The sequence below is a fragment of the Muntiacus reevesi genome, chromosome 22 (genome assembly GCF_963930625.1).
Source record: "Muntiacus reevesi chromosome 22, mMunRee1.1, whole genome shotgun sequence".
NCBI classification, from domain to species: Eukaryota; Metazoa; Chordata; class Mammalia; order Artiodactyla; family Cervidae; genus Muntiacus; species Muntiacus reevesi.
In genome coordinates this window covers 46,837,114-46,863,026 of record NC_089270.1, presented here as the reverse complement: position 1 = coordinate 46,863,026, position 25,913 = coordinate 46,837,114, and the positions used below count along the sequence as shown (strand labels likewise).

The window sequence follows — 25,913 nt, the reverse complement described above, 5'->3', positions numbered from 1 at the left end:
GATAAATAACCTACTCAATATTATTTCCAAATAGTGATTTAAAATAAATAATGTTTTATCTTTTATGCTTTTCTGTATTTTCCAAAATATCTACAAAGGGCATTTATTACTCTTATAGTTAGAAAAATACAATCATTTTATTTTTTTTTTTTTTTAAGGTTTTCATACTTTAATTTTTTAACATAATATACAGAACCACAATACTACTTAAATTTCAAATTATGGGAGATCACATTCAAATATGCTTGGATTTGACAAGCTGCTGTGACAATACTGAGAAATTTCATGAGAAGGGTATTTAGAATTCATAAGATAATCAAATATCATTTTACTATATGGCCAATGCATTAATAGTAACTTGTTTATTAAAAAGGCAATCTTTTGGACTTCAAATTATTATAAAAGAATACCAAGATTATATATAGATATACTTTCTGAATTTCTCAAACTCATTTCATTTTGAAGGCCGAAGGTAAATGTTACACATTAGGACATTCAGGAAATCATTTCTCCTTTGCACTTACCTGTAAAAATCAAAACCTAAACCATACTTTTCTAAAGCCATGACTATTTCTAGACTACACTAGTGTGATCAGAAAGACTATTATAACTAAATTATCACTTTTATATTAACAATATTCACCACATCACTTGTTTCCTAAAAGGACAAAAAACTGGGGAGTTTAGATTTCCCTTGTTGAACTTATAATAATCTCATACTTTCTGGCTTTAATAAACTTCAACTCTTTTTTTCCAGTGAGAACTATCTATACAGCACAGTGCCACATAACAATTATTCCAGTGAGATGTACATTAAGAGTCACAATATGATGAACACAATAGTGCCTTACAAAGTTTTTCTGCAGGTAAAAATGCTAAGAAAGGCCATAGTAGACAGTGCCAGACACTGTGAAAAACAGTAGATTACAGGTACCACTGAGGTTCAGAGGAGACCACAAGTTTCAGATTTGTTTCAGCAACGGAAAAAGAAAAACATTTAGAGAAACATAAAAATATATAATTTCACTGTCGATAATGTAATTTTTCAGGTACTGTTTCCTTAAACAGGCAAATTAGCTTAACTTAGAGGAAATGTACAAGATCAGCATATGAAAGATGTTCCTTGTTTTCTCATCAAAGGAATGCACTAGGATTAGCACGAGGGTCTTTCTGGTTCCTGTATCTGTAGGTCAGCCAAACACCCAGGATCTCTGTAAAACTGAAGAAGAGGCCAATGCCACCGACAAATCTCAAAACCTCTCCTGCATATTTTCCTATTATCGGAGCACAGGGTGAGCACGGGTGGCTGCTTTTCACACAGCTTGCCGGACAGGTGTCATTTGGGCTAAAACTTCGGAACCCACAGCAGTTTAAGTTTCTCTGGATGTCATTCCGAGCGCTTGCTGTATTGTTCCAACCAACTTCCAGGAGCTGACCCTGTTGCTCCTGGTTCAGCGCTAAACAAGCACAAGATACAGAAAACTGGACAATAAATACAAGCAAGAGAATAATCATGTAAAAAAAGAAGCAACACCTGATGGTGTTTCACAGCTCCAATCAGCCCCACTAACGCGATCAGGAAGAAGAAGATGCCAAGAGCGATGACCACGCCGACCACACGAAGACTGGAAATCAGCCCGAAGCCGATGCCCCATGCAGCAATTCCAATCAGAAGCAGGCTAACCAATGTGTAGAGTAGGTTGAGCGCGCACAGGCAGTTCTTGGAACACGTGAAGCCCCCGCAAACCATCTTGAAGCCTGTGGTTCCAACTGCAGGTAAAACCTAGCTCCAGGGGAGCCTCCCGACAGCCTCTTTGTCCTTGCCTTCAGGGCCTAGCCAAGGCGAGGCCGCAGCTGGGCTGCGGGTGTGGAGCCCAAGGCTTGGGCTGGGGCTGCAGTGTGCGGCGCGCCCGCGGCGGCTCCAACCCCAAATACAATCATTTTAAAACATATATATAACAAGTAGGATGGCCATAATCAAAATGAAGATAATAAGTGTTGGCAAGAGGCTAGAACCCTCCTCACACACTTCTGGCAGGAATATAAAATAGTACAGCCACTTTGGAAAACAGTCTGGCAGTTCCTCAAAAATAAAATATGACCTAACCATTCCACTCCCAGGTATACAGCAAGAAAAATTAAAACATACATCCATGCAAAAATGTGTACAAATGTCCACAATAGCATTATCTGTGATAACCCTATACTATAGAAACTGTCATAATAGCATTATTTGTATTACAGTCAAAAGGCAGAAACAACAGAAATGTCATCAACTGATGAACAGATAAATAAAACGTAGTATATCCGTCCAGTGGAGTGAGCCATAAAAAATACTGGCACATGCTACAGCATAGATGAATCTGAAACAATATGGCTAAGTGAAAGAAGCCAGTCACAAAAGGTTACACATTACATTATTCCATTTATACGAACAGACAAATCTATCAATATATAGAGGAAAGACAGATTAGTGGTTGACTCTGGACAGGGAGGAGATGAGGAGGTAAAGGATACAGGATTTCTTCTAGGGGATGAAGAAAATATTCTGAAATCAACTGTGGTTGTGGCTGCACAATTCTGTCAATATACAAAAACCTCAAATTGTACATTATAAACTGGTGACTTGCATGGTATGTGAATTATTATCTCAATAAAGCTATTATATTAAAAAATATATATACACAGTCTATTACTTCTTCACCACTCAACAATATTTCACATATTATTCCTTATCACCTTGCAACACTGCAAGATAATATGTGTTGAATATATGCATTTTCCTATATAATAGGAAAAGCATCAGATTCAAAATAAAACCAGATTCTCATCAGTCCTAAAACCACTGATAAACCATTAACTCCCAAGTTTCCATTTCCTTTTGTGGGGAATGAGGAGTCCTCTCTGGTACACCACCTCATTTTTCTTCCAACGACTGAAGCGCATGCCTACCAAGAGTAAGTTATCTTGTATTTGTCCAAAATTCGCCTTTGCCAATTGTATTTACTATAGTTATATATCTTAGTTAAGTATTATATCAAAAATATGAGTGCAAAAAGAAAATGCTTTGTCTCTGAAACTTAAGCCAAACAATTTGAAAAAGGCAAGTCACTTTTAAAAAATCCTAAAGAGAAGACCTCAGCTCTACATCAAAAGACTGATGATACATGAGCATTTATACACTTAACTATAAAACATTTAAGGCACATATCTTCCCTATGATTCTTCATCCCTATGTAACCATCCTTATGTAACCATCCCTATGTCACCATCCCAACTACTAGTTGATTATACAATCAATATTGTATAAAAGAGATTCTACTGCATGTAATTTATTTGTATAAAAGACTAACAGCAGTACACTATTATTACTAGTATTCTACCTCACAGTCTAGAGGTTGAAACTTTTCTATCCTTCAAGTCTCAGGACCACCACAGTCCTGTACTCTCTACAGATATCTTCATCTCTCAAACTGAAAGATGCCCAGTGTAAACTTATCAAATTCAGTTCAAGGCTGCTAACGTCCCTCTTCCTGTGCTCTTGGGCCCTCCGAGCTCTCCCTTTTTAAAGCCAAACCTACATCTGACCTGTATATTCAGATGACCATTAAGGGGAAAAAAAATCTTACAATCATGCACCACGGACTTCTCTTTATTTCCTCTTGCTACAATCTGGGCCTCTACTTCAAGTCTCAAGTCATCAAGTCAGCCATTTACCCTCTGACCCCAACCACTGCAATACTAAAAGTCCTTCTGTCAAAAGGACTCTACAAGGCTTCTCACCTCCCCTCTCTCACTATTCTGATGCACCTTAGATACGGCTCCCAAGTGCATCTTCCAAATTCTATGACTCTGATCACAAAGCTCCCTGACTCAGTAATTCAGTGGTACTCCCAATGCCTACAGAATAAAGTCCAGAAATCCCTTAGCCTCACAGTCGAGGTCCTACTGGAAGAGAATAAACCGCTAGCCCATCTCCCTAATGTTCTACAGAACTCTGCTCTGTGCAAACACAAACCTTTCCTTCCTACACCCAGACCTTCCTTCCATCTGGAATGCCCCTATGCATTAAATTCCTCTAAAGTCATTTTTAAAGTAGAAAATCACTTTTTAAATCACAGGCTTGGGTTTCTCAACCATAAGACCTTCAAGGGCTTTTTATAAGGATATAAATGTTAGAAGTATTATAAGTGCTACTACATGTAAATTTAGAAAAATAGCCAACATATAGCACAAAACGTTGTTACTGTTATCCATTCAACATAATGAGGGCTCAATACATATTTTTTAATTGACATGCAAAACAAAGAACTTTTTTCCCACCAAACTATAAACTTTGCTCTCAAAGCAACAGTTTAAGATCTGATACCTCTGGAAGTTAAGATGATGAAAATTTCTGATAATCAAAACTTTTCAGTTTCTGGGAATCTCACACAGATTTATGATGTATGAACAGCAACCCACTATTTCATGATTTAGTCAAGAACAACTTGACTTAGAAATCACTTCACCATATACATAAGTCATGCAGCTGTACATCTTACACAGTGCTAACATCAGTTATACCTAAATAAAATGCAAAGAAGAAACTTTAACTAATAGCTACCAAAAATGGGCGTGAGGGCAAGCCTTATCAACACAAAGTAGTTCTATCATTTACTTTTTTAAAAAGTAAGATACATAGAACATATAATTTCCCATCTTAACCATTTTAAGCACACAGCTCTGTGGCACCAAGAACCTTCCCACAGTTGTACAGAGACCAGCACCATCCATCTCCAGAGATCTCATCTTTCAGAACTGAAACTCTGCATTCACTGGACAACAACTCCTCTTCCACTCCCGTCTCCCAGGCCCTGGCAACAAGCTATGAATTTGACTACTCTAGGTATCTTATTTAAGTGGAATCATATAGTATTTGTCCTTTTGTCACTGGCTTATTTCTCTAAACATGAGGCCTCTTTGAGGTTCATTTGTGTTATCATTTACTTTTTCAACAAAAACTCCAAAACCACATAAAGGACATGGTTTCAACATATTCTAGTTTAAACTCTTAGTTTTACCATGCTCTATATTATACGGCACTAGACGGCAGATTTGGCTGACTCAAATTACAGAAAGAGAGGCAAAGTAGAATAACATGTACTCAACAATCTGTTATGATACCAGGCATCAAACTAGGTGCATGTCACACACAACGAAATCCATGCAACTCTAAACAGATAGATAGGTTATTACTATTCTCAGTTGGTAAATGATAAATGGTGATTCAGAGGACCTCCCATGTCACTGCCCTATTGCCATTTTGTTTTATCATTGCATTAATCACTATCTGACATACAAACATACGTACATACATTTTATTTCCTTATGTGCAACTTATACGTAGGCAAAAAATAAGTTGAGAATCACATTTATGCAACAAAGTTATATCTATAATACAATGCAGCTCAGAATCTGAAATTTTATAATCTCTAGGTTTTCTGAGATGCTTGTCCATAGGTACATTTCTTAGATACTCAGAAGTTGGGAGACTTTATTATTGCCAAAGATATAAGTTTTTGTTTTTATTTTTTTTAATAGGTATGGGAGGTGTGGGGTATTGGAGGACAAAAGTAGGGAATAAAATTCCAAGTAAAAAATCCAAGGGTTCAAGAAGGCTGGTCTCCAGTAAGCCCGTATCTGCTACTATAACATCCTCATCTTCTATAAATTTTGTTTTTTTAAATCAAACTTCACCAGAGGACTTTTCTATCAAGCAAGAATTTACAATAGGAGAGACACTACATTGTGATGGATGGTCTAGTTACCCTTGAATATACCGTCACTATAATATTAACCATATTTACATTATTCCTTTTTCTGTTTCAGAGTGAAAAATATTACCACCACCCTGTACTACTACATTTTCTCCCTTAAAACTGGTTAAAATTTTTCATTACATTTCAAGAAATAAAGAACTAGACGCCTAACTTCTAAATTTCATAAAATGTATTTTTTCATAATCTAAATGAAAATATCTTCACAATAAGAAGAATTTTAAGTGTTCTTTAGAGAAATCAAAAAATGTTAAGGGCTCCCACTAAATAAATTCCCATTTGCAACAAAAGTCTACATTTCCCATTAGTTAACTGTTTTCAAAAAATAATTTCTTTTCATCACAGTTTGAAAAATGTTACTTACAAAAGGAGTACTGTATTCACAAAATAATTTTATCTTCACTGATGTAACAAGAAGGCAGTGGTTTCCTTTCTGTGGTAAACAATGGGCCTTGGGAAACATGTTCTCTGGTAAATGTCTTTCACATATTTTTAAATACACAATTGGTTCCACTTCCTAATAATTACCATTTACCAGAAATGTAAAAGATAGAAATCTATCAAGATACACAATAAGACTAAGCAAGCCAAAAAAGAGGAAAGCAAAAGAAAATGACAAAGGCTCCCTGAAGAGGGTGGGGTCGAGAAAACTTCTAACCCAACCCCAACCAGCTGCGGATTGCTTTTTAGAATGGAGAATATCAACGTAAGGTGACAAAAACCTCACATCTCCTCTCTCCATTCCTAAGGGATCATGCCCATCAGTATCAAACATACCATAATGATCACTCACCCTAAATTTAGAGAATGAAAGGGGGTAGCCCTCCTTGACCACAAAACTTTCCCTATCAGTATGGCCCTGTTAATATGCTCCCATTTATAAGTAACATCTTCCAGACAACTCTAAGTCAGTATTTCAGGATCTCACAATTCCATTCCCTCCCCTCTTCTATGCAAAGGACTGCTACCAGTGTCACTGATGACCTCTACCCCTCATAAAATCCAACAAGTTGTGTCAACCCTATTTTCAAAATGCTGGATGTTTTAAATCTGACCACTTCTTTCCCACCCACTGCAACCACCTAGTCAGAGCCATCATCATTTCTGGCCCAAACAATTCAAGGAGCCTCTTAACTGGTACCCATGAATCTGTTCACCCCTTAATTCTCCACATAGTCGCTAGAGTGATTTTTTTTTTTTTTTTTTTTTTGGCGGTACCACACCATGGAGCTTGCAGGATCTCAGTTCCCCAACCAGGGACTGAGCCTGGACCAAGCAGTGAAAGCATCGAATCCTAACCACTAGACCACCAAGGAGCTCCCAACGTGATCTTTTTAGGCTATAAATTTATTCGCTCCACTTGTGATCAAAAATTCTCCACTTGTTTTCCATCAAATGTAGAAAATATCTGTGGTCTCCCTAAACTTTCCTTTCCTCTATGCTAGCTACACCAGCTCTCCTGCTATTCCTCAAGTTCAAAAAGCTTACTCCCAAATCAGGGCCTGTGTACTTGCTAATCCCTCTGCTGGGAAAGTGCCTTCCTTTGAGTATGCCTTGTTCCTGCCCTTCTTCAGAAGGCTGCAAATGCCCCCTCCCGCAAAGACGCCATCCCCACCACCCTATCTGAATAACCCACACCTGTGCGTGTGTGCCTAGTCGCTCAACTGTGTCTGACTCTTTATGACTCTGCACTGTAGCCCGCCAGGCTTCTCTGTCCATGGGATTTCCCAGGTAAGGATACTGGAGCAGGCTGTCATTTCCTCCTCCAGGGGATCTTCCCAGCCCAGGGATCGAACCCGAGTCTCTTGTGTCTGCTGTGTGCAGGTGGGTTCTCTACCTGCTGGGCCACTGGGGACGCCCAACCAACACTCATCACACTAAACAGACTTAATTTCTCATCATACAGCCTATCATCTACTATCTGTTTAATGCTCGCCTACCCAACTAAAAAGGAAGTTTCAGGAGGGCAGAGGCTATCATTTGTAATCCCCAGTATCGTCATCTCCTAGCTCACAGGTTATACAATAAAAATTTACTAAATAAATGATGGCAAATATATGATATGCACTAACAAAAACAAAAACCAATATATAGATTTTCAAACATTTTATTGAAAAAAGTGAATATTAACCACTTTACAAGGTTCTCTTTTACAACCTTTAGAGGAGACAAGGGAAGCAGAGAATGAGAGAAGAAAAGAAGTGAACTTTCTAAAAAATAAAAAAAATTTAAAAATAATAAAAAAAAGAAAAAAAAAGAAGTGAACTTTCTTGTCTTCAGCACATAAATCGAATATATTTGCATACCCTACCTTATATACATTTTCGGATGGACCTAATGTCTCCAGAAAACAACAAGTTTTAAACTGTATGTTTTCATCTTGTTAAATAACTGAATCAACCTGCATCCAAACAATCAGCTTAAAAGGAGGAACAATACTTAGAGGATAACCTAGGAATACATATTTGAATACATATTTCCACTAATCTCTAAGATAATTTAGTCAACATAAAAAGGAAAACTTCAGCAAGAGACTGGAAATTAAAAAGGGGTATTGCCCCCAACCCTGAAATTTTGGGCTTCCACAAAGATACTTTAAGAAAAATGGGAAAGGAGAAGCAGTGTGTCATCGATGGGCTGTATCCTCAGAGCTAGCTTACAAGTCTGCTCCACTGAGGCACACGCCAGACGCCAACGCTCATTCCCTCCCACCACCAGACTCACTGGGGTAGACGCCAACTGCAACCTCCAACAGACTCTGACTGCCCTTTGAGAGAAGACAGAATAAAATCTCACACCAGGCTGTGAGCCTGTACTATTTATCAACACAGAATAGGGTGTACACAGAACAATCACCATTCTGAAGAAGAGAATTAGCAGATATACAACTGATCAAAATGTTCTGACAAAGATAATGATCTTGGCAGAATTCCAAACAGAGAGGTAAGAAGTGAAGCCATTTGATTTTCTAAGATATTCACTGTTTTGGGGGAATGGAGTGGCAGTCAAGCAGACATTCCACAAAGGTATATCTACAATCAGGGTTAGGGACTTGAGGAGACTCCTCTCAAAAAACAACAAAACATTCCATAAAAATAATAAAGATACAAGGGATATTAACCAAATCTACTTCCCCTTTCCTTCTAGGCTTTCCTTCTCCCTCTTGAAGTCAGGCATGGTCATGTGATTTATGTTGGCCAATGAAATGTGAGTAGAACTGATAAATAAACTTCCAGTGGAAGTATTTAACTGCTGACACTAAGTTCCAAACCTCTCTTTCCCACTGTCTCTGTAATTACAGAGGCAGCTACTGATATGAAAGTACAATGCCAAATCTGTAGAGAGAAAGATACTTGCCCCAAATGCATGGACTTCAATGAGAAATTCTTGCATTTTTAGCACAAATAATTTGAAGATTGTTTTCACTGCAGCATAAGCTAACTTAACTTGATTATTTTAAAATTCTAATAAAATTAATTAAAATTCAGTAAATCCAGAAAATCAGACAAGGGAAAATATTTCAGAGACAGAAAAACATACACACACAACAGCATAATGAGAAACAGTTTATAACCGTCCATAGAAATAGAGGATTTTAGTAGAATATCTCTCCAAAATAATTTCATCTTAGTTAAAAAAATTTTAAGAATAGTAGGCTATCTCTGAAAGGATGCACAAGAAACTGATAACACTGGTTGCATCCAGGAAAGGAAACTAAAGTAATAGAAAAGGTAAGGAGAGACTTCACGTTTTCCTTCTGGCATGAAAGACACCACTGCATCTTTTTAAAAAAGTAAAAAGATAAACAAACTGAAGAGGCAACAACTCTTCTTGGATTCATAACCACTAGTCCCAAACGTGGATGCAGGCAGATGCAGAGAATCACGACTTATAGAACAAAACCCGTGAGCAGACGCTTCCATGGGAGCCAACGCCAGGGTAAGAAAACCGGAACTGCAACTGACAGAGGCTCAGCGTGGACAACCGTGAGCGTTAAAAACGCCACGGCGACCAGCACCGGGGGAACCCCACACTTGCGCGAGTTTATCTCCAACAGCCCCGCCTGATCCTGTGTGTGCGTTCGTGTGCTCCGTCACGTCCGACTCTTTGTGACCCCGTGGACTGTGGCCCTCCAGACTCCTCTGTCCGTGGGGTTTCCCAGGCAAGAAGGCTGAATAGGCTGCCGTTTCCTCCTCCAGGGGATCCTCCCAACCCAGGGATCAAACCAGAGTCTCTTGGGCCTCCTGGCTTGGCAGGCGGATTCTTTACCCCTGAGTCACCTGGAAAGCCCCCTGGTTCTAATAGTGAGTATCAAAGAAAAATCTCCTCAGGTTTCTGGCAGGGGGAAGGGGAAAATATTTTGAAATACTCCAAAGGATTCTGTTCTCCTTGACAAAGTCCGCCCTCAGGAGAAACTAAGCAGCTCTTAGCTAGAACCTAAGTGACCGAGGAGAAGGGAAATACCCAACTCCAGCTCCCTCTGGCCATCCTGCACCTCCACCCAAAGCGGGAGAAAAACTGAGGAGCACCTGTGAGTCCACAGTCTGGAGGGAGAGGCTGACTAAAAGGCAGCAACCTAATCATGGGGTCTCGACACACCTCCCCCCTCCTTCCACATCTCAACACCACAGTACTGAGGAAGGCCTATTTAAGTTACTCTCTTTTACGTAAAAGTTCTTAAGTACTTTTGAGACCATAACCCATGAGCAGACGCTTCCACGGGAACCAACGCCAGGGTAAGAAAACCTGAAGTGTAACTGACAAGTTGAGAGGCTCAGCGTGGACAACTGTGAGCGTTAAAAACGCCAAGGCGACCAGTTCTAGGGGGAACCCCACACTCGAGTGCGTTTATCTCCAAGAGCCCCACCTGATTCTGTGTTTGCGTTTGTGTCCTCAGTACTGTAAGTCCGCACCCAACTACCAAGAAAATGTTACAAGGCATACTAAAAGGAAAACAAAAGACAGAAAACGAAAAGACAAAGCAAGCATCATAACCAAATTCATATATGGCAGGATGTTGGAGTTTCCAGGCTGGGAATTCAAAACAACTAATTAATATGCTAATAGTCCTAGTGGATAAAGTAGAAAGCAGGCAAGAAAAGATGCACAATATAAGTAGAGAGATGGAAGTTCTAAGAATCAAAAAGAAACATTAGTGATCAAAAACATTGTAACTGAAATTGTAATGGAAATAAAGAGAACCACTGATGGACTAAGGAAAAACTTATGTGAGCTTGAGGCTATATCACAGAAACCTGCAAAGAAACAGAATACTGAAAAGCAAAGAGAAAAAACAATTAATAAAATACAACAGAATATTCAAGAACTGTGTGACAACTACAAGGGATCTAACATAAATGTAATAAGAACACGAGAAGAAAGAGAGAAATAAACAGAATAAATATTTGAAGCAATAATGACTGAGAATTTCCCAAAATTAATATCAGATACCAAAACCACAGGTCCAGGAAGGTCAGAAAACACCAAGGAGAAAAATACAAAAAGGAAAAAAAACAGTCCCAAGCTTACCACACCCAGGATATATCATGTTCAACATCAAAGATAAATTTTAAAAGTCCTGAAAGAAGCCAGAGCAAAAAGTAAACATTCCCTAAAGAGGAACAAAGAATTAAAACCACCTTCTTTACCATGCAAGCAAGGAGACATGGGAGTGGTGTTTCAGAAGCTGACAGAGACGCAGACAGACCTAGAGTTCTGCACCCTCAGTCACCCCTTAAAAGACAGAGCACGAAGACTTTCTCAGACAAAAGCTGAGGAAATAAGTTGCCTTCCAAAAAATATTAAAAGAAGTTTCTTAGAGGGAAGGAAAATGATATAGGCCATAAATTCAGATCTACACTAAAACAGGAAGAATATCAAAGAAAGAATAAGAACATAAAATATAAAATTTTACTATTTTTAGTAGTAACTCATCTAACAGACAACAATTTGCTGAAAATAATAATAGCAACAATAGATTCAATTATGTATGCCTAGAAGTGAAATGACAGAGAAGGCAATGGCACCCCACTCCAGTACTCTTGCCTGGAAAATCCCATGGATGAAGGAGCCTGGTGGGCTGCAGTCCATGGTGTGGCTAAGAGTCGGACATGACTGAGCGTCTTCACTTTCACTTTTCACTTTCATGCACTGGAGAAGGAAATGGCAACCCACTCCAGTGTTCTTGCCTGGAGAATCCCAGGGACGGGGGAGCATCGTGGGCTGCCGTCTATGGGGTCGCACAGAGTCGGACATGACTGAATCGACTTAGCAGCAGCAGCAGAAGTGAAATGAAGGACAGCACTGATATAGGGAAGAATTAGAATTATTTTACTATAAGTTATTCTCTCTACTCATGAAGTAGTATAGTGTTATTTGAAAGTAGATTTGGATTAGTTGTAAATATATACTGGAAACTATAGAGAAATCACTAAAAACAGTTTAAAAAGAAGTATAATTGATATGCTAACAAAGGTGAGAAAAGAGAATTAGACGAAAACTATAAAAGGCAGAAAAAGACTGAAAGGAAAAGAAAAAAGAACAAGGGTAACAAATAGAAAACAAATATGAAAGAAATTAATCCAATTGTACCAACAATCACTTTGAACATCAATGGTCTAAATGACTTGATTAAAAGACAGACTATTAAAGTGGATTGAAAACCAAGTCCCAACTATATTATCTACCAGAAACCCACTTTAAATATAAAGACACAGATTAAAAATAAGTGGATGGAGAAAGATATACCATGCTAAAACTAGTAAAAGACAGATTCTGTGTGTTAGTCGCTCAGTTGTGTCCAACTCTCTGTGACTCAGTTGTACCCAACTCTTTAGGATTGTAGCTCACCAGGTTCTTCTGTCCATGGAATTCTCCAGGCAAGAGTACTGGAGTGGGTAGCCATTCTCTTCTCCAGGGGATCCTCCCACCCAGTGGATCAAACCTAGAGACAGATTCTTTACTGTCTGAGCCACCAGGGAAGCCCTAATAAAAGACAGATTAGCTGTTCTAATTTCATACAAAGCAGACTTAAGAGCAAAGAAAGTTATGAGGGATATAGACGGGACTGTGCGTGCATGCATACAGTCAGGACTCTGTGCGACCGCCTGACTGTAATCTGCCAGGCTCCTCTGTCCAAGGGGTTATTCCAGCAAGAATACTAGAGTGCGTTGCTATTTCCTCTTCCAGGGGGATCTTCTCAATCCAGGGATCAAACCCACAGCTCCTACAGCTCCTGCATTGGCAGGCCGGCTCTTTACCACTGAGCCACCTGGGAAGCCCATATATGCGATTACAGAATGACAAAAGGGTCAGTTCTCCACAAAGACATAACAGTCCTCAGTGTGTATCTACCCGAAGCAAAAACTGATAGAACTGCAAGGAGAAATAGATGAACCCACTACTACAGCTGGAGACTTCAATACCCCTCTGTCACAAATAAACAGGCACAGCAGTCAGCAAAATCAATAAGGACATAGAACTCAACAACACTGTCAATCAACTGGTTATAACCGACCTCTGTAGACTACTTCAACAACTGCAGGATACATATTCTTCTCAGGCTCACAGATAATATTCACCAACAAATTTAGAAGAAATCACACATCTACTCTCAGACTGCAGTGAAATTAAGCTAGAAATCAATGACAAAGATAAGAAAAATCTCAAATCACATGGAGATAAAACAACACACTGCTAAACATGAATCAAACGAAGAAATCACAAACGAAGAAACACAAATAACACGAATCAAAGAAGAAATCTCAAAAAAAAATTTTTTAATATTCTGACTAAATGAAAATACAATTACCAAAATTTGTGGAAAATAGCAAAAAAAAAATCCATAGAAGGGAATTTATACTAACTGCATTGAATGCATATATTAGAAAAAGAAATCTTAAAATCAATAAGCTAAGTTTCCATTTTTAAAAAGTAGAAAGAGCAACTAAGCGCAAAGAGAAGAAAAATAATAATAAATTAGGGCAGAAATCAATGAAATTAAAAACAAAATTAGCAGAAAAAAATAATAAAACCACAAGCTGATTCTTTGAAAAAAATTGGTAAAATTGACAAATCTCTAGCCAGGCTAACTAAGGGGGGAAAAAAAAAGATGCAAATTGCTAATAACAAATGAAAATGGATATCACTACAGAGCCTATGAACATGTGAAAGAATGAATACATACTATGAACAACTCTATGTCCACAAATCTGATAACCTAAATGAAATGGAATAATTCTTTGAAAGACACAATCTGCAAAAATTCTCACAAGAAGAAATAGACAATCTGACTAGGCCTATTTTTATTAAAGAAATGGAATCAATAATAACATTCCAACATAGGAAGTACCAGGTCCCTTACAAAAATTAACTTAAAATGTATCACAGACCTAAATGTAAAATGCAAAACTATAAAATTCTTCATAGACAACATTAGTAGAAAACCTTAATGACCTTGGGTATGGCGATAATGGTTTAGATATGACACCAAAAGCACAATCAATGAAAGAAATGGTAAAGATATTGATAAGCTGAACATTATTAACATTAAAAACTGCTCTGCAAAAGACACTATCAAGAGAATAAGAAAACAATTACAGACTAAGAGAAAATATTTGCCAAATACACACCTAATAAAGGGCTGCTGGGAGAAAAAACAAAAGCAAAGAACTCTTAAAATTCAATACAAAAATGACACAATTTAAAAATGGGCCAAGGACTTTAACAAACAGCTCACCAAAAAAGATATTCAGATAGCAAATAAGCATAGAAAGAGATATGTCACAGAATATATTCATCAGGGGAATGAAAATTTAAACAATGAGATACCACTGCATGTCTATTAGAATGGCTACTTTCAAAATAATGATAACACTAAATGCTATAGAGGATGTGGAACAACAGGAATTCTGATATACTGTTGGTAAAACATAAAATGGTATAGTCACTTTGGAAAAGTTTGACAGTTTCTTACAAAACTAAACATACTTTTACAACTCAGCAACTGTGCTCTTTGGTATTCGCCCAAGTTGAAACCATGTCCATGCAAAACCTGCATATGGATGTTTACAACAGCTTTATTCATAATTGCCAATCAAGATTTCCTCCAGTGGTGAATGGATAAACTCTGCTACATCCAAACAATGGAATATTATTCAGCACTAAAAAGAAATGAGCTATCAAGTCATAGGAGAACGTGGAGGAATCTTAAATGCATAATGTTAAGCAAAGGAAGCCAATCTGCAAAAGCTACATACTGACATTCTGGAAAAGGCAAAACTATGGTGACAGGAAACAGATCAATGGTTGCCTGGGAGGGAGTGAGGGGATGAACAGGCAGAGCACAGAGGAGTTTAGGGCAGGAAAAATATCCTACATGATGCTATAATGGTGGATGTATATCAGTGCACATCTGTCTACACAACACCAAAACTTAGCCATAATGTAAACGATGGACTCTGGGTGATTATGATGTTCAATGGAGGTTCATCAAATATAAGAAATACACCACCCTGATGGTGTTAACAGGAGAGGCTATGCATGAATGGAAGGCTTATATGGGAGATCTCTGTGCTTTCCTCTTGTTTGTGAACCTAAAACTGCTCTCTGAAAAGAAAGTCTTCACAAAAAATAAAACTCTATTAAAACAGTTTTTAGTTTAAAAAACAAACCTTGCCTTCTGTGATCTGACTCTAATTTCAATTATTTCTACAAATCTTAAAAATCAGGTTTTTAAAAAAAAAAAAAATCAGGTTTTCAGCTTTAGTTGCCATTAAAACAATGGCAACTAAATTTGTTTAGAAATGTTTAAATAACATACTCATCGCTATATCAAAGGCAATGAATGCCCCACAATTCTGACTTACAAGAACCAGTCTCCCTAATAAAATTAACTTTTGAAAATAAAATTCAATGTTTTATCAAATATTTGGATTTTTCAAAATAATTTTACACAAAAAGAAAAATGAGACATTTTCAGAAACTGGTTTTACATGGTCTGTGATATAAATCAATTTACAATGCCGTAAGTTGTATAAAAATTATAAAGTATGTGCTTATAGGCATTTTTCAAGTGAGATGCTCATAGTTTTCATTAGATTCTCAAAGGGAGCCATCACTTAGATAAGATTGAAAACAGCAAGCTTTTAGGTAACAGTTAAATCAAGCCATTCACCTACTCTTTAACTATTTAACTGAGACTTCTACACAATTAACTGTGAAACGCTCTCTGACCTCTATCCTGTATGAGTTCCCCTTTCCAAGTATACAAAAAGAAAATAATTTGTCACCCAAATATTGAGGAAAGCGCTAGGGAACACCATAAGAGCTCATTATTAGAGGAAAGAGCACAAAAGGAAGTCAATTAAACTACCCCAATAATCATCACTTTTTAAAAAGATATATTCGCATGTGGTAGATGGAATCCTGGAAAATAACTGGGCTACATGTGTCAAGACATTAAAATGTCCATAACCTCTAACTCAACCAAGGGGAATTTACCAAAAAGAGATAATATAAAATCAGGAAAAAAAAAATTGCAGAAAGATACTTAACTGCATATAGTTAAGAACACAGGCTCCAGAGTGAGCTTGCTAGGATTCACTTACGAGCTATGCAACATGAAGCAAGTCTCTCAATCTGTTTCCACTCTTATTTTTAAAAGGATAATAAAACTACCTACTTCAAGAGGGTTTCATGAAGACTGAATGAATATATGTGAGATGCTCAGTGTACAATACGCCCTCTGTGATTGTGTTACTTAAACCTACTAAGCATCAACTACGTGTCAGGCACCATCAGAGGCAGTTGAGACACATCAATGAACAAAAGAGAAGAATCCTGCCCTTCTTATGGCTTACATGCTAACAAAAGGAGACAATAAACAATAGAAATAAGCAAATTATGAGGCATAAAAAGATGAGAGAAGCTATGGGAGAAAAAAAAAGGGGGGAAAGTAAAGAATCACAGAACAAGTGCCAGAGGTAGCAGCGGTTACAATTTTTAAATAGAATTCATCTCATTAAAAAGATTGAAGACTCAACCAGGTAGCTATCAGGAGTAAGCATGTTCATTCATGGGAAGATCAGTCACAAAGGCCCGAAGATGGGAACATGCCTGGTACATCAGACCAAGAATAAGGATGATTAGAGCAGATGACTAAGGAAGAGAGTCACAGGAAAACAGGATCAGAGAGGTCATGAGGAACCAACTCAGGCAGGAGATCCGAGATAACGGGGGACCGTGTCAGGCAGGGCCTTAGGCAACTTGCTCTGGGCAGCCACTGCAGGGTTTGCAGAAGAGGAACACGATCACTCGGGCCACGGTGCTGAGAACAGAGGACAGCGGAGAAGCACTGACGCAGGAGAACTCTCAGTATGGGCCTATTTGTGACTGAAGTGTTGGCAAAAGCCTTGTCTTTGAGCATGAGAAATTGCTCCTGAATTCAGTTCATATTCTAGCTCTGTTCCCCCGGAAACCATACAGGCAGAATGCCAGCCGTGTTACTAGGCAACATCACTTACGGTAAAAATGACCATTGGTAAGTTGTCTGGGATTGAGAAAATAAACACCTGGTGAGAGGCTGTAATGCTGGTTTCCTAGTTCAGTGGCTCCTATAATTAGGCACGCACCTTGTAGGGATCCTGGAAGCTATGCTCGTGGGTTGTTATATAAGACAGCGGCTCTTGTGGAACATGGGGCTCCTAAGTAAAGCAAGTTACACACCATGAGTCTCATTACTCACACCTAGGCTTCACTTGGAGAGAGGAGAAGCACAAAGAACGGAGCTGGCGGTTCTCTGTGTCGAGTGCTAACAGGGACTCCTACCAAAGAGACTACATGATTCTTCTCTGCTGGGAAGCTGTGCTTCCTGTCCCATATCCTCTTAAGCAAACCTGACGTTCAATGTGGCCTATGGCAACCATACATCTGTCTAACTGAACCCTAAGAAAATGCCACTACTCTGCTGTGATAACCCAGGCAAGAAATGGCAGTGATTTGCACCAGGATGGCCGTGGTGTCAATAAGAAAAGGCAGTAAGATTGCAAATACAATCTGAAGGGGGAGTTTACAGGATTGACTAGTGAATAGGATGCAGGCTGTGAATATTCTATGTGCGTACAATAAAGCTATGGATAAGGCCAAGATTTTTTGACCTGAGCAACTGGAAAAATGGAGTGAAAAACTGGGGGAGAGAAGTGGAAATCAGGAGTTCAATTCTAGACAAGTTAATTTTGAGTTGGGGTCATTCATCATCACACTTCCTTCTCAATGACTCAAAATGGCCACATGTATCATGAGCTCACATGACCACATCCAAAAGAAGGGGTGTGCCTTCATAAACCGAAGGAAACCAGACTCCTGAAGGACGTCTTTTATTCGTCACCATGCTTAAAGCAATCACTGGCAAGGAGAATGATACTAACAGTATTGACTGAGCAACATTTACCAATTGCCTCCTTTGGGTTGGGGAGGAATTCATGAAGCCTGTGAATGACAAATACCTGAAGAAAACTGGCCTTAAGAAAGAGAACAACTAGTAAGTGCAGTGTCTGTCAAAGGTATTGTCAAGGACTTTAAAAGAACCACCCACACTAATGTGAACATCACTCAGAATAAAAGAAGATCAGAAATTAAATACAGGTATAAAATGAATGAATAAAAGAAAACGACTTACTCTCGGTTTCATGAAAAAGACATCTAATCAAATTCTGTGAAATTTCATAACCAAAAAAAAAAAATTATTCTAAATGATTTGAGAAAAAAAAACAAAAATAAGAATTTGACCTAAAATCAAATTCTCAGTTGTAGAAGACAGAGTAATGTCTTGAAAACTCCCAGAAGTAAGTAATTTTGACTTAGACTTTTACACCCAAAAGATCAGTCAAGTAAGAAGGCAAAATAAAGACATTTTCAGACATGTAAGAACATTACTTGAGGGTGTTCTTCAGCAAACAAGAATGGAAACCAATAAAGTGGATGTGAGAACACAAGAAACAGTGGAAATGATCCAAGAGTGAAATGAAAAAGAAATCCCAGAATGCCAGCTATGCAGCAAGGCTAGACAATAATTCATCCTATTAAAACAGAAAATTAGTAAGCTCCATGAAAGGAAGAAACGAATGGATTCTGCTCAAAAGAGAGAATAACTAAAAAGCTGGTTTAATGATAGGAATGCATGCGTTTCTTTTTTCAGCAGAATAAAAAAAAAAAGATATGCAACCAAAAATTCCAACAGAATGCTATCTATCTACAGCTTTTCCTCCTTTACTCCTTGCTAAAGGAAACTAACTTTTTTTTTTCTTCCTTAAGGTATCAGGTGAGAAACACAGAAATAGAGATGGCAGGCAGTCCCTCCCCCAGATCTATGGGATAAACCACTACAGGTCTCAACTAGTCCTGGAAATCGCATTCTCTTTTGTCAGCAATTGGATTGAGCAACTGAGGTAAAAGAGCAACTCAGTTTAAGCCAATGAGACTTACACGAAAGTCATCTGGGGGGCTTCCTTCAAGGAAAGCTTGAAAGACTTTCCTCCAAGGTAAAAAGAGATCTGATAGGTGGGAGGGAAGATTTTGCCATAAAAAGCATTATTGGGCAACTGGTAAATTTGAACATGTTCTGTATATTAGATAATAGTACTGGTTTGTGGTAGATATGGAAATCTACCCCTCACATCCACAACTCACTACCAGGCGTGGGGAGTGTGGTTAAGCTGTAGGCTTCATCAGAGTTTGCTTCAGCCTTCAAGAGAGGGTCTCACTATTCTCTGGAGGACTCCCAACCCATAAATGAGAAAGGCAAGTACAAGTATACTTGCACAAATTTAAGTACAAGCCAAGCACCTTCTGCCTGGCATAAAACTCTCCTAGTGGACAGTCTTAACTCCAGATCGGCTTCTTGTACTGGCAGGCAGAGTGTCATCACAATCTGACAGCTCCACCTGCCCAATCCTGCTCCTTTCCACTTTGGTACAATCCTAATTCTGGCTCAGCATCTGCTTCCCAGAGATCTCAACCTGTGACAACTACATTTCCTTAACTCAATCACTGTCCCATGATCACACCTTTTCTTATGTGATATGTGATGAAGTATTTAAGAGTAAAGAATCACGACCTCTGCAACTTTCTCTCAAAAGATTCACCAAAATAGACAACTAGATCTAGATACATAGAGACAAAAATAAAGAGGGGAAAAAGCAAGTATAGCAAAACGTTTATAACTGATAGACCTAGGTGAAAGACAATTTGTATTACTATTTGAACAATAGTTAAAATGAAGTTTCAAATTTTTCAAAAATATATTTTAAAGGGGGGAAGATTCAAAAGCAGCAGCAGCCATCCTATTCCCTTCCTCCTGCTTTTTAGTAAGTGAAAAAAAAGAGGCCTGGGAGCTACAGCAGCCACTGGGAATAAGAGAAGGGTCAGAACCATCAGATATGTCACCTGTGGGTGGATATTCTGTAAAACGCTGCCAAAAGCAACCAAGATGACACACCAGGAAAAATAAAAAAGCTATTTAAGGAAGTAATGGTTCAAGTGTGAAAACATACACATATGACATGATTTTGAACAACTGACAGATTACAGGAGGAGAGAATCCACTCGTCTTTTTCTTTTACTAGGAATATCATCCTTCTGCTGGCATGGGCTCATGACACACATGTAGAGAAAGAAATGTAACCATAAACTCACTACTCCATTCTGCGATTAATATTTGCATGATGATTAAAAGATATATCACCAACATAAACACAAAGGACCAAAGATTTAATTAACGCTACAGAATGGAATGTAAAATGTTTACAACCTTTCAGGATAAAAGACAGAGCTGGTGGAAGTTAGGAGATGGAATGGGAAGGGGCAAAAGGAAAAGTGGTGGAAAAGCAGGATTTCAGTTTGATTCCCATTCCCGTAAGACTAGAAATCACTAAACATATTCCACTTGAATCATTTTTTTTAACAGTTTTTAAGTGAGATAATTCACATACTATAAAATTCATTAATTTATTCATCATTTTTCATTAGGACATTTATCTTTTTATTGTTGAGTTGTAAATGCTCTTTATATATCCTAGATACAAATATTTTCTCCCATTTTGTGGGTTGTCTTTTCACTTTCTTGATGGTATCCTTTGAGCCACAGATGTTTTTAATTCTGATGAAGTCCAGTCTACCTATTTTATCTTTTGTTGCTTGTGGTTGTGTCATATCTAAGAAGGCTTTGCCTAACCCAAGGTCACTAAGATTTATCCCAATTTTATTCTAAGAGTGTTTTAACTTTAGGTGTTACATTTAGACCTATAATCCATTTTTAGTTAATTTCTGTCTACAGTGTGAGGAAGGGATTCAAATCCATTTTGCATGGGGATCTCCAATGCCTCAATACAGCTGAATAAGCTCTTCTTTTCCTATTGTACTGTCTTGGTACTTCAGTCAAATACAAAAATCAATTGATCATAGGGCTATTGCTGGACTCTCAACACTATCCACTTTCTAAAATTAAGCTAAAATACACATAATATAAAATTAACCATTTCAAGGGGCTTCCCTGGTGGCTCAGATGGTAAAGAATCTGCCTGCAATGCTGGAGACCTGGATTCGATCCCTGGGTTGGGAAGATCCCCTGGAGAATTCCCCAGTGTTCTAGGAGTAATGGCTCTGGGTTGTCATGGTAGAGGCCGGGGTTTGATCCCTGGGTGGGGAATTAATGATCAAGAAAGAAAAAAGGAAGTCAGTTTCAGAGTATTGATTATTGGATTTCTTTTGTGGCTCAGACAGTACAGAATCTGCCTGCAATGCAAGAGACCTGGGTTCAATCCCTGAGTTGGGAAGATCCCCTGGAGAAGGAAATGGCAACCCACTCCGTTATTCCTGCCTGGGAATTCCCATGGACAGAGGAATCTGGCAGGCTCAGTCCATGGGATTGCAAAGAGTCAGACACAACTGAGCAACTAACACTTTCATAATCATTTTAAAGTATACAAGTCAATGGCCTTTACTATATTCACAGTGTTTTTTAACCAACAACACCTCTTATCTAGTTCCAAAACACCTTCCAATCAGTCATTCCCCATTCCCCTAGCAACCACTAAATTGAATATTTCATATTAACTGACTTATACAATGTCATCATTTGTGTCCAGCTTCATTCTCCAATCACAACGTTTGCGTTCCTACTTTGAAACAATTATCGGTACTTCATTTTTACGGCTGAATAATATTCCCGTGTACGTATATGCCACATTTTGGTTATCCATTCATCCACTGATTACAGTTAGGTTGTTTCTACCTTTTAGACCAACTGCTTTGTAAGTACTGCTGTGAATGTTCACGTCCAAGTGTTTATTTGAATACCTGTCATCAGTTCTTTTGGGTATACACACAGAAATGGAACATCTGGGTCATATCACAATTTTTGGTTTAACTGTTTGAGGTCAAACTGTTTTCCACAGCAGCTGTACTATCCTAAACTCCTACCAACCGTGCACAAGTGTCTCAATTTCTTCACGGTCTCGTCAAAACTTGTTATTTTCTGTTTTCCGACTCATTTTCAAATGTCACACCCAGAACTCAACACAATACTCCAGGTATAGTCTTGACAATACAGAATTAAGTAAGACTAACACCTTTCCTCTTTTGAACCACCTCCCCCAGTAATCCAGATGATGCTCCTATGAAGCTGCTCTTATAGTCATGTTACATTTTATATCCGTATTGAGTTTATTACAGTAGTTAAAATACCTAAGTTGCTTGTACTCAGCCACATGTCCCTCGCCCCTATAATTATGCAGCTATTTTCTGAACTCATATACAGGACTTCACATCAAGACCCATTAAGCTTGCTTCTTAACCTTGACCTACCACTTCAGTCAGAAATATTTTCCCATAAGTTAACTCAAAAAAATTCATTTAATCCAAAAATTTGATAAACATGGTATAAACATTTTCATTCACATCATTACAAAAATATGGACAGTGACTTTCAGCATGTCAACTAGAAATTTTTCTCCAGCTGTCATCAATTCATTATTAATTTTTAGAGCTGCTACTTAACCGGTCACACTCCCACCCAATTTCAAGGCCATTCAGCTCACAGAGAAACATCTCATAAAATGCTTTGGCTAAAATCCAGTTATAGTGGATTCAGTCTCTTGACCCACAGTCTAATAAGCCTATCTAGAAAGTAAGATTAGTCTAACATGACTGTCTTTAGTGAGCCCATGTAACACCATCCTTCAAAAATGTAACCATGGTCAGTGTTTTTAGTACTTATAACACAAGGAACTCAGATAAGATCATACTAGGTTTCCAATCATATTTTGAAATTTAAAAAATAAAATACAATGGAAAAGCAGTATGTATCACTTAAGGCAGTATGCATCACTCAAAACAACACAGGGAAAAAAACGTTTTGTGTTATACTTCACATCATCAAGACAAATATGTTGCCAATTTACTGTACCTTACATTTATAAGTTTTTTAAGTTCTACAAGAGTTTCTTCTCAACCATAAAAAGTTCAATAGGAAAAAAATATTTCTCCCATTATGTGTTCACAAAATTAACAAAATAATTAAACAGGTCAATTTTCTAAGTTCTCTGTTTCTAATAACAGATTATCTTATTGAAACCAATTTCCCCAGTTCCTTTAACAGCATACTCCTAGCTCGAAAATCTCTTTTACAAAGCCTTCCGAGATTATTCCAGTCTAATATAGCTGCTACTTTGCCCTTTCATGATACCTACTATTCCTACCACTCACTTGTCACTCCATCATCTTGATACTTGGTAGTTACTGCTGTTAACAGTTTGATAATTATTATCTACAATAGGGTCCTGCCACATTCTTTTCTAACTTCATCACAACCAACATAAAAAAGGTAAGCACTCTGATTCTTTTATTAATTTATATCACATATATTATAAACCCATAAAGAATTAAAATAAAATTATCAGATAAACCTGAAGACATCTTAGGATCCTCTGGTTCTTCCCCTTCTGAAAGGGGAAGACTAGGTACAGAGAAAGAGATGCTGAAGCAGACAAGGATAAGACCAGCAAGTGGTGTTCACTTAACTTCTAAAATGTATCAGGTAAGCTCTGTATCAGAGTCCTGTTGTTGCAGTCAAAAATTTAGTGGTAACAAACACAGGTCTTACAGTTCCAGAAGTCAGAAGTCCAAAACAGGTCTCATGGGGCTAAAATCAAAGTGTCGACTGAGCTGTGTTCCTGTCCAGAAGCTCTCAGGAGAGCCCACTCTCTTGCCTTTCCTGGTTTATGGAAGCTGCCCACTTCCCGTGGCTCACAGCCCTCTTCTGTCTCTGTCAGCAACTCTGTCTCCAAAGTCACAACGCCTGGGTTTCTTCCTTCTCATGATGCCATCTCTCTGGTTCTGACTCCACTGGCTCCTGCTTCTTTTAAAGTCCTGTGATTCGTTCACCCCAAAGTTCATTGCAGCACTGTTTATAATAGCCAGGACAGGGAAGCAACCTAGATGCCCATCGGCAGACGAATGGATAAGGAAGCTGTGGTACATATACACCATGGAATATTACTCAGCCATTAAAAAGAATTCATTTGAATCAGTTCTAATGAGATGGATGAAACTGGAGCCCATTATACAAAGTGAAGAAGCCAGAAAGATAAAGACCATTACAGTATACTAACACATATATATGGAATTTAGAAAGATGGTAACGATAACCCTATATGCAAAACAGAACAAGAGACACAGATGTACAGAACAGACTTTTGGACTCTGTGGGAGAAGGTGAGGGTGGGATGTTTCGAGAGAACAGCATCGAAACATGTATATTATCTAGGTTGGGTGCATGAGACAAGTGCTCGGGCCTGGTGCACTGGGAAGACCCAGAGGGATCGGGTAGACAGGGAGGTGGGAGGGGGGATCGGGATGGGGAACACATGTAAATCTATGGCTGATTCATGTCAATGTATGACAAAACCCACTACAATATTGTAAAGAAATTAGCCTCCAACTAATAAAAATAAATGAAAAAAAAATAATAATAAAGTCCTGTGATTACATTAGGTCCACCTGTTTCTAAAACCCTCACAACTCCATTTGTGCATGTTGGAGAGGGAGAGGGATATAAAAGGAAATGTACAGAAAGTAAGGCTTTTCTTGACCCCTACATCAATCAGATAGCATCACGGACTCAACGGACATGAATCTGAGCAAACTCTGGGAGACACAGGAGGACACAGGACCTGGCCCATGGGGTCGCAAAGAGTAGGACACAACTGAGCAACTCAACAAGACCACATCAACTAAAATCACAAAATTCTCTCTCCATTCCTTACTTTACACTAGAGATCTCTCTGCATGATTTTGTTTAAAGAGAGGGTTTTTAAACCTCTACAAACCATGCCACATTCCATTTAGGTTTCAGCATATGAGAAGAGGTCATAAGAAACAAGGCTAAAACTATGTGAAAAGGTGACACATTGTATGTGAAAAATGAACAAGTCATGTGTCACTGAATCATCTCGTACCTATTTTAAATGGATTACAGAGTTTAAGGTCATAGATTCTTTCCCGATTTGTACAATTTTAGGCTCTAGGATTGAACATGTAAATTATTTTTATGACTATTTCAACTATTCAGATAAATTCCCCCAAAGTGTAATATACGGAACTACATATTATCAACAATTTAATATGTCTTGACACATATAACACATTATTTTTCAGGAAACCATCAGCCATAGGGGAACATATCCTATTCTTTAAAAAAAGGTTACTGGGTTGATATAACTGACGTCCAGGTGTCCCTGCTCATCTAATGATGAATTGTAAGGATGCTCCTCGGGCCTTCCCCGAATACCTGGGTAACAATAATTATCTTTTCACGCACTGAAAAAAGGCTACAGATACATGATGGTGATAGGGAAATGATATGTGATTGACAGCAGAAATCTTGCTGTTAAATGACTGGCAAATGTCTTGATTGAACTTATACCTCTAGAGCAGCCATTTTTAATCTTTCCTGGGTCATGTCCTCTGTTTTGAGAATCTGAAGAACCTATGGATTTCTCACTAAAAAAATGCACATGAGCACATATTCAAAACTTTTCA

At 38.2% G+C, this 25,913-nt stretch overlaps 1 protein-coding gene and 1 pseudogene across 10 annotated transcripts in view; both read right to left on the bottom strand.

The window, feature by feature from the left end:
* FRYL (FRY like transcription coactivator) overlaps positions 1–25,913 on the bottom strand; it is a 254,961-nt gene that overhangs the window by 215,382 nt on the left and 13,666 nt on the right. The window lies entirely within an intron of this gene.
* LOC136152827 (tetraspanin-13 pseudogene) lies at positions 454–1,922 on the bottom strand (annotated as a pseudogene).